Raw genomic sequence first — 17,057 nt, forward strand, 5'->3', positions numbered from 1 at the left:
AAACCATATGCGAAAATGGAAAATGTTTTGTATGAACACTGGTGTTATAGAAAAGAATATTTCCTTGAAATATAGCCATTATACAATTGGTGTTTGTTTCTCACAGCAGCAAGAAATGGAAGTAAAGCCACAAACATATCATTCCAGCAAAAAACAAGTATATACGACCGTAAGTTCGGCCAGGCCGAAGCTTATGTACCCTCCATCATGGATTGCGTAGAAACTTCTTCTAAACACTGCCATCCAGAATCGAATTACTGAAGTTGCGGTAACGCTTGCCGATGGCAAGGTATCTTAAAACCTCCTAACACCATCTTCTAAATTGTATGTTAGTCCATACGTGGTATATATTAAATCAAAAAAGATCGATCCAATACGTATATAATTCAGTTTGACAAAGTAGACATACAATTTTTACAAAATTTTCTACAGAAATAAAATTTTAACAAAATTTTCTATAGAAATAAAATTTTCACAAAATTTTCTATAGAAATAAAAATTTTGACAAAAATTTCTATAGAAAGAAAATTTTGACAAAAATTTCTACAGAAATAAAATTTTAACAAAATTTTCTATAGAAATAAACTTTTGACAAAATTTTCTATAGAAATAAAATCTTGGTAGATTATTTTTGGCTCGAGTGGCAACCATGATTATGAACCGAAGAAAATTTGAACAAAATTTTCTATAGAAATAAAATGTTGACAAAATTTTCTATAGAAATAAAATTCTGACAATGATGAAAATTTTATTATGAACCGAATAAAATTTTAACAAAATTTTCTCTAGAAATAAAATTTTGACAAAATTTTCTATAGAAATAAAATGTTGGTAGATTTTTTTTGGCTCTAGTGGCAACCATGATTATGAACTGATATGGACCAATTTTTGTGTGATTGGACCAATTTTGGTATGGTTGCTAGCGACCATATACTAACAACACGTTCCTAATTTGAACCGGATCGGATGAATTTTGCTCCTCCAAGAGGCTCCGGAGGTCAAATCTGGAGAACGTTTTATATGGGGGCTATGGACCAATTGGACCGATATGGATCACTTCTGCCACGGTTGTTAAAGATCATATACTAACACCATGTTCCAAATTACAGCCGGATTGGATGAAATTTGCTTCTCTTGGAGACTTCGCAAGCCAAATCTGGGGATCGGTTTATATGGGGGCTATATATAATTATGAACCGATGTGGACCAATTTTTGCATGGTTGTTAGAGACTATATACCAATATCATGTACCAAATTTCAGGCGGATCGGATGAAATTTGCTTCTCTTTGAGGCTCCGCAACCCAAATCTGAGGATCGGTTTATATGGGCGCTATATATAATTATGGACCGATGTGGACCAATTTTTGCACGGTTGTTAGAGACCATATACCAATACCATGTATCAAATTTCAGCCGGATCGGATGCAATTTGCTTCTCTTTGAGGCTTCGCAAGCCAAATCTGGGGATCGGTTTATATGGGGGCTATATATAATTATGGACCGATGTGGACCAATTTTTGCATGGTTGTTAGAGACCATATACCAACACCATATACCAAATTTCAGCCGGATCGGATGAAATATGCTTCTGTTAGAGGCTCCACAAGCCAAATCTGAGGGTCCCTTTATATGGGGGCTATACGTAATAGTGGACCGATATGACCCATTTTCAACACCATTCGACCTACATCGATAGCAACTACTTGTGGCAAGTTTCAAGTCGATAGTTTGTTTCGTTCGGAAGTTAGCGTGATTTCAACAGACGGACGGACGGACGGACGGACGGACATGCTTAGATCGACTCAGAATTTCACCACGACCCAGAATATATATACTTTATGGGGTCTTAGAGCAATATTTCGATGTGTTACAAACGGAATGACAAAGTTAATATACCCCCATCCTATGATGGAGGGTATAATAATATACCCCCATCCTATGATGGAGGGTATAAAAAAAAAACTAGTATATGAGAAATAAAATTTTGACAAAATTTTCTATAGAAATAAAATTTAGACAAAATTGTCTATAGAAATAAAATTTTGACAAAATTTTCTATAGCAATAACATTTTGAGAAAATTTTCTACTGAAATAAAATTTAGACAAAATTTTCTATAGAAATAAAATTTTGACAAAATTTTCTATAGAAATAAAATTTAGACAAAATTTTCTATAGAAATAAAATTTTGACAAAATTTTCTATAGAAATAAAATTTTGACAAAATTTTCTATAGAAATAAAATTTTGACAAAATTTTCTATAGACATAAAATTTGACAAAATTTTCTATAGAAATAAAATTTTGACAAAATTTTCTACAGAAATAAAATTTTGACAAAATTTTCTATAGAAATGAGATTTTGACAAAATTTTCTATAGAAATAAAATTTTGACAAAATTTTCTATAGAAATAAAATTTTTACAAAATTTTCTATAGAAATAAAACTTTGACAAAATTTTCTATAGAAAAAAAAATTTGACAAAATTTTCTACAAGTATAAAACTTTGACAAAATTTTCAATAGAAATTAAATTTTGACAAAATTTTCTATAGAAATAAAATTTTGGCAAAAATTTTCTATAGAAATAAAATTTTGGCAAAAATTTTCTATTGAATAAAATTTTGGCAAAAATTTTCTATAGGAATAAAATCTTGGCAAAATTTTCTGTAGAATTAAGATTTTGACAAAATGTTCAATGGAAACGAAATTAAAACAAGTATATACGGCCGTAAGTTCGGCCAGGCCGACTCTTATGCACCCACCACCATGGATTGCATAGAAATTTGTAATGCAGACTGTCATCCATAATCGAATTACATGTGTTGCGGTAACATTTACCGATGGCAAGGTATCTTAAAACTTCTTAACACCGTCTTCTCAATTGTAAGTTAGTCCATTCGTAGTATATATTAAACAAAACAAGTATATACGGCCGTAAGATCGGCCAGGCCGAATCTTAAATACCCCCCACCATGAATCAAATATTCTAGTTTCCTTTGAAAATTTCAGGGGGGGTTTGATGACAGATATTTTACCAAGCAGATCAGTTCAACCAGTACACTTCCCACAGATAAATGTAAAGATTTTACCTATGAAGACTAAATCATATCCTGGTTTTACAAGAACCATTTTTAGAGGAATCATAAACGTCTCTTGTAAGTGTACAAGAAAATTATGAAATAACGCATTGATTTGAAGTATAAACTCTGTAGCTTTTTATTCCAATTATTTGAATGATTACGAGAAGTAAAATCTGGAATTTTTACATTCAGTTTCAAGCAATTGTCGTGATCAGTGCACCTTCTCTATGCTAAAAATCTGAAATCGGTCTATATGGAGGCCTTACCAAATGGACCGATAAAAACTAAATCATATACATTTTTTTGTGGGTCTAAAATGCCAGTTTATTTTCAATTTGTGAGGAATCGGATAAAAACTACAATTTCTAGAAACCCTAGGAGTTAAATCGGGAGATCGGTCTAATGTGGTTTTTCCAAAAATATCGAGGGATACACACAATATTCAGCACATCTAGGTTAGGTTAGGTTAGGTGGCAGCCCGATGTATGAAGCTCACTTAGACTATTCAGTCCATTGTGATATCACATTGGTGAACTTCTCTCTTATCACTGAGTGCTGCCCGATTCCATGTTAAGCTCAATGACAAGGAACCTCCTTTTTATAGCTTCCTTATGGTCCTAGAATTTCAGGCAAACTGGATAAAAACTACAGATTCTAGAAGCCCAAGAAGTAAATCTGGATATCAGTCTATAAGGGGGCTATATCGAAACATGGTCCTATAATCACCATTTTCGGCACATCTCTTTATTTTCCTAGAATACCTCTAGATTTCCAATTTCAGGCAAATTGGGTAAAAAGGGAGGGAGCCACCGTGGTGCAATGGTTAGCATGCCCGCCTTGCATACACAAGGTCGTGGGTTCGATTCCTGCTACGACCGAACACCAAAAAGTTTTTCAGCGGTGGATTATCCCACCTCAGTAATGCTGGTGACATTTCTGAGGGTTTCAAAGCTTCTCTAAGTGGTTTCACTGCAATGTGGAACGCCGTTCGGACTCGGCTATAAAAAGGAGGTCCCTTGTCATTGAGCTTAACATGGAAACGGGCAGGACTCAGTGATAAGAGAGAAGTTCACCACTGTGGTATCACAATGGACTGAATAGTCTAAGTGAGCCTGATACATCGGGCTGCCACATAACCTAACCTAACCTTAGGTAAAAACTACGTATTCTAGAAGCCCAAGAAGTAAAATCGGAGATCGGTCTATATGGGGGCTATATAAAAACATGTACCGGTACTCACCATTTTCGACACACGTCTTTATGGTCCTAGAAAACCTTTAGATATCAAATATCAGGCAAATTGGATAAAAACTACGGATTCTAGAAGCCCAAGAAATAAAATCGGGAGATTGGTCTATATGGGGGCTATATCAAAACATGGACCGATACTCACCATTTTCGGCACACCTCTTTAAGGTCCTATAATAAATATAGATTTCAAATTTCATGCAAATTGAATATAACTATTGATTCTAGAAGCCCAAGAAGTAAAATCGGGAGATCGGTCTATATGGGGGCTATATCAAAACATGGACCGATACTCACCATTTTCGGCACACCTCTTTAAGGTCCTAGAATACCTCTAGATTTCCGATTTGAGGCAAATTGGGTAAAAATTACGGATTCTAGAAATCGCGAGATCGGTCTATATAGGGTCTATATCAAAACATGGACCTATACACCTCATTTTCGGCACACCTCTTTATGGTCCTAGAATGCCTCTAGATTTCCAATTTCAGACAAATCGGATAGAAAATACACTTTCTAGACGCCCACGAAGCAACATCGGGAAATCGGCCCATATGGGGTCTATACCAAAACATGGAGCGATAAGCACCATTTTCGGTACACTTTGTAATGGTCCTAAAATACCTCTAGATTTCCAATTTCAGGCAAATTGGATAAAAACTACAGTTTTTATAAGCCCAAGACCCCAAATCGGGAGGTCGGTTTATATGGGGACTATATCAAAATTTGGACCGATATAGCCCTGCCTGCAAACAAAAGACGAATCTGTGCCAAATTTCAGGACGATAGCTCCATTATTGAAGGCTGTAGCGTGATTACAACAGACACACAAACGGACAGACGGGCATGCTTATATCGTCTTAGAATTTCTTCCTGATCAAGAATATATATACTTAATATAGTCGGAAATCGATAGTTCGATGTGTTACAAACGGAATGACAAACTTATTATACCCCGTCACCATTCTATGGTGGTGGATATAAAAAGGCCGATTAAATACGTATATAATTCAATTTGACAAAATTTTATATAGAAATAAAATCTTGACAAAATTTTCTATGGAAATAAAATTTTGACAAAATTTTACATAGGAATAAGATTTTGACAAAATTTTCTATAGCAATAAAATTTTGACAAAATTTTGTATAGTAATAACATTTTGACAAAATTTTCTATAGAAATGAAATTTTGTCAAAATTTTCGATAGAAATAAAATTTTGACAAAATTTTCTATAGAAATAAAATTTTGACAAAATTTTCTATAGAAATGAAATTTTGACAAAATTTTCTATAGAAATGAAATTTTGACAAAACTTTCTACAGAAATAAAATTTTGACAAAATTTTCTATAGAAATGAAATTTTGACAAAATTTTCTATAGAAATAAAATTTTGACAAAATTTTCTATTGAAATAAAATCTTGACAAAATTTTCTATAGAAATAAAATATTGACAAAATTTGCCATAGAAATAAAATCTTGACAAATAGGAATAAAGTTTTGATAGATTATTTTTGGGGATCGGCTTTATATAACTATAGACCGATATAGACCAATTTCGGCATGGTTGTTAAAGACCACATACTAACACCACGTACAAAATTTCAACCGGATCGGGTGAATTTTGCTCTTCCAAGGGGCTCCGGAGTCAAATCTGGGGATCGGTTTATATGGGGGCTACATATAATTATAGACCGATGTGGACCAATTTTTGCACAGTTGTTAGAGACCATAAACTAACACCATGTACCAAATTTCAGCCAGATCGGATGAAATTTGCTTCTCTTTGAGGCTCCGCAAGCCAAATCTGGGGATCGGTTTATATGGGGGCTATATATAATTATGGACCGATATGAACCAATTTTTGCGTGGTTATTAGAGACCATATACCATCACCATGTACCAAATTTCAGCCAGATCCGATGAAATAAGCTTCTTTTATAGGCTCCACAAACCAAAACTTGGGGGTCCGTTTATATGGGGGCTATATGTAAAAGTGAACTGATATGATCCATTTGCGATACCATCCGAACTACATCAATAACAACTACTTGTGCCAAGTTTCAAGTCGATAGCTTGTTTCGTTCGGAAGTTAGACTGATTTCAACAGACGGACGGACAGACATGCTTAGATCGTCTCAGAATTTCACTACGACCCAGAATATATATACTTTATGGGGTCTTAGAGCAATATTTCGATGTGTTACAAACGGAATGACAAAGTTAATATTCCCCCCCATCCTATGGTGGAGGGTATAAAAAACAAACAACAAAGAAACGTATCCAAAAAAGCAATGAAAATATTCCGGAAGTAGTGCAAATTTTGGTTAGAAGCTAGGAATTTTACATGGGCTTGTCACGGGTAGAAGTCTTCTTATTAATCATTGCTTTCGCATTGGTTCTTCAGATGTGATGCTATTTCAGTATTTTGCATTTCATTAAAATTTGATTTTTTTCTAATTTTTTCCACTCCTATCTCTTCATAGCTAAAATTCTCTTTCTGTTATTCTTATATATTTCAAGAACTGAAGCTCGTTTTATATTTTTAATTTTTTATGGGCCATGTAGCCTCTCGTATTTCTCTAGCTAAGTAAGCTTTATGAAAATACCTTGTCATTCGTGGAAATATGCTTCAAAACAATTTACCAATCTAATTGTTACAAAATGCATAAGAATTCAGCCTCACCCCCCCCCCCCCCCCACCCAAACACTTAATTTGACAACCATCCAGCAGCTTTGTAATAAATTAAATTGTTTCACTCACAAAGAATTCACAACTAGACAAAGTATCTTAATAATTTGTTACACCAACAGTTCCAATGGCTATGTTAAGATACCGCCCCCACCCCTTACCATGCCACGAAAAAAACAAGTGCAAGAAACTTCAACAACAGTATAAATATAATAATGATAAATTCCCTCTAACTCCAAGTATAAATCCTTTGGATTGTAGCACAATTATTTTCTTCAATGAAACAATTCCAAGCAAAGGCTAAGCAACGACCTCATAGAAAATGGGATATGGGAATAGTGAAAAAGTTAAACAAGAATTTAGCAGGAACATTAAATGTCCAAACTTAAAAGCCATAATTTATGCAAGTGACTTTGGGGAAAAGTCAACTTTCCCATTAATGGATAAGCCAGCAACATTGAATGTGACCCGAATGAACACTAAGGCCATCGGTGGTGAATATTCTCCGGAATATGATGAGGATGATAATATTTTATAGACCATATTATTTGCATTAGCGAAGTAAGACTAATGGTGGATTTTTAGGCAAACTAAAGAAATATGTAGAAGGCAAGACGATCAATTGTATATTATAAATGGCCCCATAAGTTTTTTTTTCAGGCATTGTTATAAAAGTTGCCTTGGATGTTTATTTCACTAAGGCCACCATGTACACTGATCCTCACATTTGACTTCTGGAGCCTTTTGGTTTGACTTATGGAGCCTCCCAGTCCAGAATCGTATTTAGCCGTCATTAAAACCGACCAAAAACAAAAGTACTTTATAAAGGTATTTAATTTGCACGGTTGCCACTTGTTACACAAAATAATCTACCACAATTTTAAGAAATTTTACCAAAAATCTACCAAATTAAATTAAATTAAAAAAAAAAAAAAAAAAATTTGAAGTTTTTGACCAAATTTTTGTGGTCATTATAAAACAAAAAAATTTCTTCGAAAGAAGTGTTTTAATATTTTTTAAAGTTTATTTCAGTATTTGAGTTAACATATATTTTGATCTCTCCTATTAGCGACAATTTTTGCGTATATAAATATCCCTGAAATTGCCAATGTGTCAAATTTTAAAGGTTATATCTATTTAATCTTGCAAGGAACAACAAGGAAATTTACTACTTCAACAAAAAGGTAGAACGTACTCTCAATGCATTTTGACAATGGATATATGAAAATTAAGATTTTGAAATATATTGAGTTAATAGAAAATTTGACAAAATAGTACTTCTATAGATAATTTTGTGAAAATTTTATTTCTATAGAAAATTTTCTCAAAATTTTATTTCTAAAAAAAATTCTCAACATTTTACTTCTATAGAAAATTTTCTCAAACTTCTATTCCTATAGAAAATTTTGTCAAAATTTTATTGCTATAGATAATTTGGTAGCAGTTTTATTTCTCTATAGTTTACTGCTATAGAAAATTTTGTCAAATTGTTATTTCGATAGAAATTTTTGTCTATAGAAAATTTTATTTTTATAGAAAATTGTGTCATAATTTTATTTGTCTAGAATATTTTGTCAAAATTTTATTTCTCTAGAATATTTTGTCAAAATTTTATTTCTATGGGAAATTTTCTCAAAATTTTATTTCTATAGAACATTTTATTTCTATTCAAAATTTTATTTATATAGAAAATTTGGTAAAAATGTTATTTCGTTAGAAATTTAAGTCTATAGAAAATTTTGTAAAATTTTATTTCTATAGAAAATTTGGTCATAATTGTGAAAAAATTAATTTTTGTAGAAAATTTTGTCAAAATTTATTTTCTATAGAAAATTTTGTCAAAATCTTCTTTCTGTGGAAAGTTTTGTCATAATTTTATTTTTGTAGAATATTTCGTCAAAACTTTATTTCTATAGCAAATTTTGTCAACATTTTATTTCTATGGAAAATTTTCTCAAAATTTTATTTGAATAGAAAATTTTATTTCTATAAAAAATTTGGTCAAAATGTTATTTCGATAGAAATTTTTGCCCATTGAAAATTTTGTAAAATTTTATTTCTATAGAAACTTTTGTCAAAATTTTATTTCTATAGAAAATTTTGTCATAATTTTGAAAAAACTAATTTTTATAGAAAATTTTGTCAAAATTTTATTTCTATAGAAAATTTTATTTCTATCGAAAATATTGTCAAAATGTTATTTTCTGTAGACTTTTGTCTACAGAAAATTTTGTCCAAATTTTATTTCTATAGAATTTTTTTCAAAGTTTTATTTCTTTAGAAAATTTTGTCAAATTTTTATTTAACTAGAAAAGTTTTTCAAAATTTTCTTTCTTCGCTTTGTTTATTATTATTGGCTTCTCTTCAATCGTTATTGTTGTTTTTTTTATCTCAAAAGCCATGCATTGACTAAACTACAAGTGTAGCTTAACCAACAGAGGAAAAGTATGCTTGTCAAATTTATTTTGGCAAAGCCCTATAGACTGCAAGATGGTTGGATGTACAGCTGTTTCGGAATTACCACATTCCTCATCAGCATCCTCTACTTGCAGCAAAACTATCAACCAATTATCATAATAAATTCGGGTAATTCACTCAACCCAACGTGAACTGCACTTGAACCTCCCGAAAAAGGGTTTGATATTCGGCTACTGCCTAAACAAATTTGCAAGCATATCTCTTTTCCTTTGCCAAACTCAAATCATCGATTTGAATGTATTTGGATGGGTTTGTTTTTGAGCGTGCTTCCTCTATCTTTCAATTATTTCAATAGCTATTTTTTCTCAAAATTTTATTTTAATAGAAATTTTTTCTCCAAATTTTATATCTATAGAAAACTTTGGCAATATTTTATTTTTATAGAAAATTAAGTTAACATTTTTTTTCGATAGAAAATTTTATTTCTATAGATAATTTTGTCAAAATTTTATTTCTATAGAAATATTAGTTAAAATTGTATTTCTTTCGAAAATTTTGTCACAATTTTTGTCTATAGAAAATTTTGTTAAAAATTTTAGTTCTATAGAAAATTTTGTCAACATTTTATTTCTACAGAAAATTTTGTCACAATTTTATTTCTATAGAAAATTTTGTTAAAAATTTTATTTCTATAGAACATTTTGTTAAAAATTTTATTTCTATAGAAAATTTTGTCACCATTTTAATTCTATAGAAAATTTTGTCAAAATTTTATTTCTATAGAAATTTTTTTAGAAATGTTATTTCTTTAGAATATATTGTCAAAATGATATTTTGATACAAAATTTTGTCAACATTTTAGTTCTATAGAAAATTTTGTTAAAATTTTATTTCTATGGAAATTTTGTCAAAGCTTTATTTCTAGAGGAAATGTTGTCAAAATATTATTTCTATAGGAAATTTTGTCAAAAATGTTTTTCTATAGAAATTTATGTCAAAATTTTTATTTCTATAGAAATTTTTGACAAAATTTTAGTTCAATAGAAAATATTGTTAACATTTTATTTCTATGGCTTTATTGCTAGAGGAAATTTTAACAAAATTTTATTTCTATAGAAAATTTTCTCAAAATTTTATTTTTATGGAAAATTTGGTCAAAATGTTATTTCTAAAAAAATGTTCTCAAAATTTTATTTCTATAGAAAATTTTGACAAAAGTTTATTTCTATAGAAAATTTTGTCAAAATTTTATTTCTATAGAAAATTTTTTCTAAATTGTATTTCTATAGAAAATTTTGTCAAAGTTTTATTTAGTTTTATTATTTCTATAGAAAATTTTGTCAAAATTTTATTTCTATAGAAAATTGTGTCAACAGTTTATTCTATAGAAAATGTTGTCATTATTTTATATCTATAGAAAACAATTTATTTCTATAGAAGATTTTATGTCTATGTAAAATTTTCTCAAAATTTTATTTCAATAGAAAATTGTTCTCAAAATTTTATTTCTATAGAAATTTTTGTCAAAATTTTATTTTTATAGAAAATTTTGTCAAAATTTTATTTCTATAGAAAATTTTGTCAAAGCTTTATTTCTATGAAAAAATTGTCACAGCTTTAGTTTTAGATGAAATGAATGAATTATTTCTTAGTCGGGCAGGAATATTTTGCCAAAACTTCAAGAATTTTACCAATCTATCAAACAGTAAAAAATTTACCATTTTTGGTAGAATTCTATCGTCTGTGGCAAGCATGCCCCTGAATCGATCTAGCCATGTCTGTCTGGCTGTGTGCACATTTTTGTAATCAAGGTCGAGGTCACAGTTTTGGTCCAATCAAATTTAGCAAAAGTATCTATTTTCGGTCAGAAAAGAACTCTATTGATTTTGGAAGAAATCGGTTCAAATTTGTATATAGCTTCCATATATATGTTTCGCCCTATATGTACTTATCTAGCTCCAGAAGTCAGGGGTTTTCACTGATTTGCTTTAAATTTTGCACAAGTAGTACAACTGGAATTACCTTTCTAGCTACACATGCCAATATTGCTGAAAATAGGTTCAGATTTAGAAATAACTTCTATATAAATATTTCGCCCGATATAGAATCATATGGCAACCGGGGTCGAAGTTTCACTTCTAACATTTTGAAATTTTCCGCAGAGAGTATTATTGTCACATTAGTAATGTGGTAAATATAGGTACAGATTTAGACAAAGCCCCCCATATATATGTTCTTCTGATTTGGGCAAATATGGTCAAAATACCTACAGTTTCCTTGTAAAATCGGTATTGCTAAATTATTTTAGGCAGCCCTATATTTCAGGCTCACTTAGACTATTCAATTTATTGTGATACTACCCTCTTATCACTGAGTGCTGTCCGATTCAATATTCAGCTCAATGACAAGAGACCACTTTTTTTATAGCCAAATTCGAACTCAAAACTGTTACCAGAATTAATGAGAGAGAATAACCCAACACTAAAAAATTTTAACTAATTTTTTGATTCTTTATCAAATACTTTTATTTCCTGAAAGTTCATTCACATCAGATCAGATTTAACAACTTGAATCCCATAAACATGGCATAATATGTTAAAATAGTTTTACAAAACATGTTTTCCTGTTATAATAAATTTAAAATTATTCTAAATATAAATGGCATACAGATAATAAACAAAGGGAAATGGGACTACAATGCGTATAACATAAAAATCTAAAGTGAAAAACTATAAAACCGCGATGAATTCTTTTATAGTATGTCACAATAATTGTATATGGGATATATAAAACAAGCGCAAATGACATCTAAAACCAGGGTAACAACTTAAACATTTGTTTTTTACGAGTTAATGTGTGCGATATGCTCAAAGAAAAATTTCGAAAAAGTAAAGCAACAAATTTTTTTTAGAAATAAAATTTTGACAAAATTTTCTATAGAAATAAAATTTTGAGAAAATTTTCTAAAGAAATGAAATTTTGAGAAAATTTTTTATAGAAATAGAATTTTGACAAAATTTTCTATTGAAATAAAATTTTGACAAAATTTTTTTATAGAAATAAATGTTTGACTGTAGACATAAAAATTTGACAAAATTTTCTATAGAAATACAATTTTGACAAAATTTTCTATGGTCCTAAAATTATGACAAAATTCTCTATAGAAATAAAATATTGAAAATATTTTCTACAGAAATAAAATATTGACAAAAGTTTCTATAGAAATAAAATTTTGACAAAATTTTCTATAGAAATAACATTTTGAGAAAAATTTCTATAGAAATAAAATTTTGACAAATTTTTCTATAGAATAATAATTTTGACAAAGTTTTCTTCAGAAATAAATGATTGACTGTAGAAATAAAAATTTGACAAAATTTTCTATAGAAATAAAATTTTGACAAAATTTTCTATGGTAATAAATTTTTTTCAAAATTTTCTATAGTAATAAAATATTGACAAAATTTTCAACAGAAATAAAATTTTTACAAAATTTTCTATAGAAATAAAATTTTAACAAAATATTCTATGAAAATCAAACATTGACTAAATTTTTTAAACATATACAATTTTGACCAAAATTTCTATATAAATAAAATTTTGTCAAATTTTTCAATAGAAATAAATTTTTGACTAAATTTTCTATAGAAATAAAATTTTGACAAAATTTTCTATAGAAATAAAATTTTGACAAATTTTTCTATTGCAATAAAATTTTGACAAATTTTTCTATAGCAATAAAATTTTGACAAATTTTTCTATAGAATAATAATTTTGACAAAATTTTCTTTAAAAATAAATTATTGACTGTAGATATAAAAATTTGACAACATTTTTTATAGAAATAAAATTTTGACAAAATTTTCTATGGTAATAAAATATTATCAAAATTTTCTATAGAAATAAAACATTGACAAAATTTTCTATAGAAATAAAATTTTGACAAAATTTTCTACAGAAATAAAATTTTGACAAAATTTTCTATAGAAATAAATGATTGACTGTAGAAATAAAAATTTGACAAAATTTTCTATAGAAATAAAATTTTGACAAAATTTTCTATGGTAATAAAATTTTTTCAAAAGTTTCTATAGAAATAAAATATTGACAAAATTTTCAATAGAAATAAAATTTTGGCAAAGTTTTCTATAGAAATAAAATATTGAAAACAAATTTTATTGAAATAAAATTTTGACAAAATTTTCTATAGAAATAAAATTTTGACAAACTTTTCTATAGAAAAAAAATTGACAAAATTTTCTATAGAAATAAAATTTTGACAAAATTCCCTATAGAAATTAAACTTTTACAAAATTTTCTATAGAAATAAAATTTTCACAAAAGTTTCGATAGAAATAAAATTTTCTACAGAAATAAAAGTTTGACAAAATTTTCTATAAAATTAAAATATTGACAAAAATTTCTATAGAAATAAAATTTTGACAAAATTCTCTATAGAAATGAAACTTTTACAAAATTTTCACAAAAGTTTCGATAGAAATAAAATTTTCTACAGAAATAAAAGTTTGACAAAATTTTCTATAAAATTAAAATTTTGAAAAAAAAATCTATAAAAAGAAAATTTTGGCAAAATTTTTATAGAGATATTATTTTAACAAAATTGTTAATAGAAATAAAATTTTTATAAAATTTTAGCAAATTTTCTTTAGAAATAAAATTTTGACAAAATTTTCTACAGAAATAAAATTGTCACAAAATTTTCTATAGAAATAAAATTTTCACAAAATTTTCTATAGAAATAAAATTTTCTCAAAATTTTCTATAGAAATAAAATTTTCACAAAATTTTCTATAGAAATAAAATTTTCACAACATTTTCTATAGAAATAACATTTTCACAAAATTTTATAAAGAAATAAAATTTTCCAAAATATTTGTTTTTTTTTGGTAGTTTCAGTTACGGAGACCATATAAGCCTCTCCATTAAACTTTCTGAACAATAGTTTCGACTTGTTAGCCATAATTTCCTCTCATTTCTGTCGAGTGTTTTCTTGAGCTTAAACTTTCCGAGAACTTTCCCGAACGTCTAGCTAAATAAATAAGAAAACAGATAAAATAATTTACATAAGACAAATAGATGACAGTCTGGAGGATTGTATTCATGATTTTTATGACAATATAAACAACATCGTATGTACGACACAATGAAATGATGGCACAGACAGAATGCTCTGATGTTACAAACGAAAGAGCAAAAGTGATGAATTCTTCTTTATTTTGATGATTGTTTGGTAATTTCGGTTGGTTCATTTGGTTTATGCGGAGTACCCCTGGGTGAGAAATATTGCCTCGACTCAGTCATCACTGTTTTCATCATTAGCATTGGGATGGAATTATTTTTCTTTTTTTCTTTTTTGTTTTGAGTTGGTATTAGTTTTACCATTGACAAGGACAAAGTTTTCTTTTATATCCAGCTTTTAGCTCTTTGTGTACTTATGCGCACCCCCTTGAGCTTTTTGGCAGTTTTCATTTTATTTGTCTTTTTTATTTTCTGTAGTTAGCTAACTAGGATTTATTTGGTTCATTGTGATGTTGGTAATCGATATATTTTTGAGGATGAGCTTAGAAAAAAATCAGAAAGGTAAGCTCATCTATTGAGCACTTCTATTAAATTATGCACCAATCGATAAATTTGGAATTATTTTGTGTAATATCTTCAAAGGGTGTAGCGTGATGACAACAGGCAGACGGACAGACAGACATCGATAGATCCTCTGAAAATATCTCCCTGATCAGGAATGTACATATAGTCCAATTGGCTACCTTTAACATGTACTATGGACTCCAAACGGCCGAAAAAGCCTTCGCATCATGCCCGAAAGTAGCTCTGCTGTTTTGTTGACCATCTTAAAATGACCGACATTTTGATATTTTTTACTGCCAAACTTATACTTCTAAGCGCCTTAAGCGCAAAAGTTCAACGGATTGCGATTCTGAGATTTTTGTGGCCATTATACGGTAGAATTGAAACGAGGAACCCCCTTTTTTTAAGTCATCCTTGGATGACGCGTTCTTTATGTCTTGGTACTGAGTCTTTCTGGAATGGATTAGCTCATAGAAAAGGGATTTCCTATTTATAGTCGAGTCCGAACGGAAACCCACATAGCGGTGAAACCACTTAGAGACAAAACAAATTTCTATTGCGTAGTTCATTCTCACAAATGACTAATGACGAATATTCAGATAAATTGGACCCATATTTTTGTTTCTAGCTCGTATGGATGTGGGATCGTCCAAGCATTGTAGCAGCTGATAAGAAATTCGGTGTCATTGCGGTCCAAAAGTGTCGGTAAAATTTACCATTAAATTCACTGAATGTCATTCCATTGGACTTTTGCCCTGACTATTTTGGAAAGTAAGGTTGGGGTAGATCATCTTAAGACGGTATTTCCTCAGTCATGGACCATAATAGCGCCGAGTCACTTTCGTGCATGGTGTGATGACTACGTCGACTATTTACTCGTACTTGCCAAAGGGGTCATCTGAATATGTATACCTTCAATTGGACACCAGAACTCAAGTACCGCCTATGGTAATGGTGTCGGTTGCCGTAACGGCCGATGGTTTCACCCCTGCTCATAACACCACGGACGAAGCAACACGTAATTGATGGTAAATTGTGGTCAACAGTGCCCTCTCGAATCGCACCACAAGGGATGATGGGATCGCAGTCACCTTTGGTGACGTGACGGTGAGTGATCCGAAAATATGCACCAGATTTTTCAACCGACAGTTTGTCGAGCATCCCGAGAGTGATAGAGCGAAACGTAGAGCCACTCGACGTATACGTGGTCTCCGAGCCGATGACACACCACAATTTACCACAGCCGAAATTACTAATGTCATCAACAGCGCAAAACCATCCAAGGCGCTGGGCCCCGACGGAATTTCAATGTTAGTGCTGAAGCATCTGGGAATACTGGGAGTTGAGTAACTGACCAGACTCCTCAATTTGTCCTTGGAATCACTCATTATACCCGATGTCTGGAAGATGGGTAGGGTGATTCCACTACTGAAGCCAGGCAAAGATTCGAGTAAAAGTGAATCGTACATACCGTTATCCCTTCTCTAGCCAATAGCCAAGACACTTGAGGTACTACTCCTCCCCAGCCTTGTGGAGAATGTTCCAGCTGCCCATCAACAACATAGATTCCGTAAGGTACGAGTAGTACGACGACAGCCTTGCATGCCATTTCAGCACACATTAATATGGGACTCAATCAGCCCACGCTGTGTCACAGGAGGGTCCTCGTGGCGCATGACCTACCGAAGGCAATCGATACGGTAAACCATGCAACACTACATCGAGGACATCGAGAATACATTCCTACCGGCAGGAACCAAGCGTTGGGTTCTGAAGTGCGGTCGCCAGTCGTACGTGGAATTCAGGGACAATAAGTCAAAACCGCGTAGAGTTAAACAGGGAGATCCCCTGGGTGAGGTGATATGCCCGTCACTGTTTAATCTCTACCTGCCCTCTATTCCACCCCCTCTTGACGGCGTCGAGATTGTATCATATGCGAACGACTGTACAATCACGGCATCTGGGCCCATTGTTGATGACATATGCGATCGTTTAAACGTCTACTTAGTTAA

Source organism: Haematobia irritans, chromosome 5 (assembly GCF_050003625.1).
Source record: "Haematobia irritans isolate KBUSLIRL chromosome 5, ASM5000362v1, whole genome shotgun sequence".
NCBI classification, from domain to species: Eukaryota; Metazoa; Arthropoda; class Insecta; order Diptera; family Muscidae; genus Haematobia; species Haematobia irritans.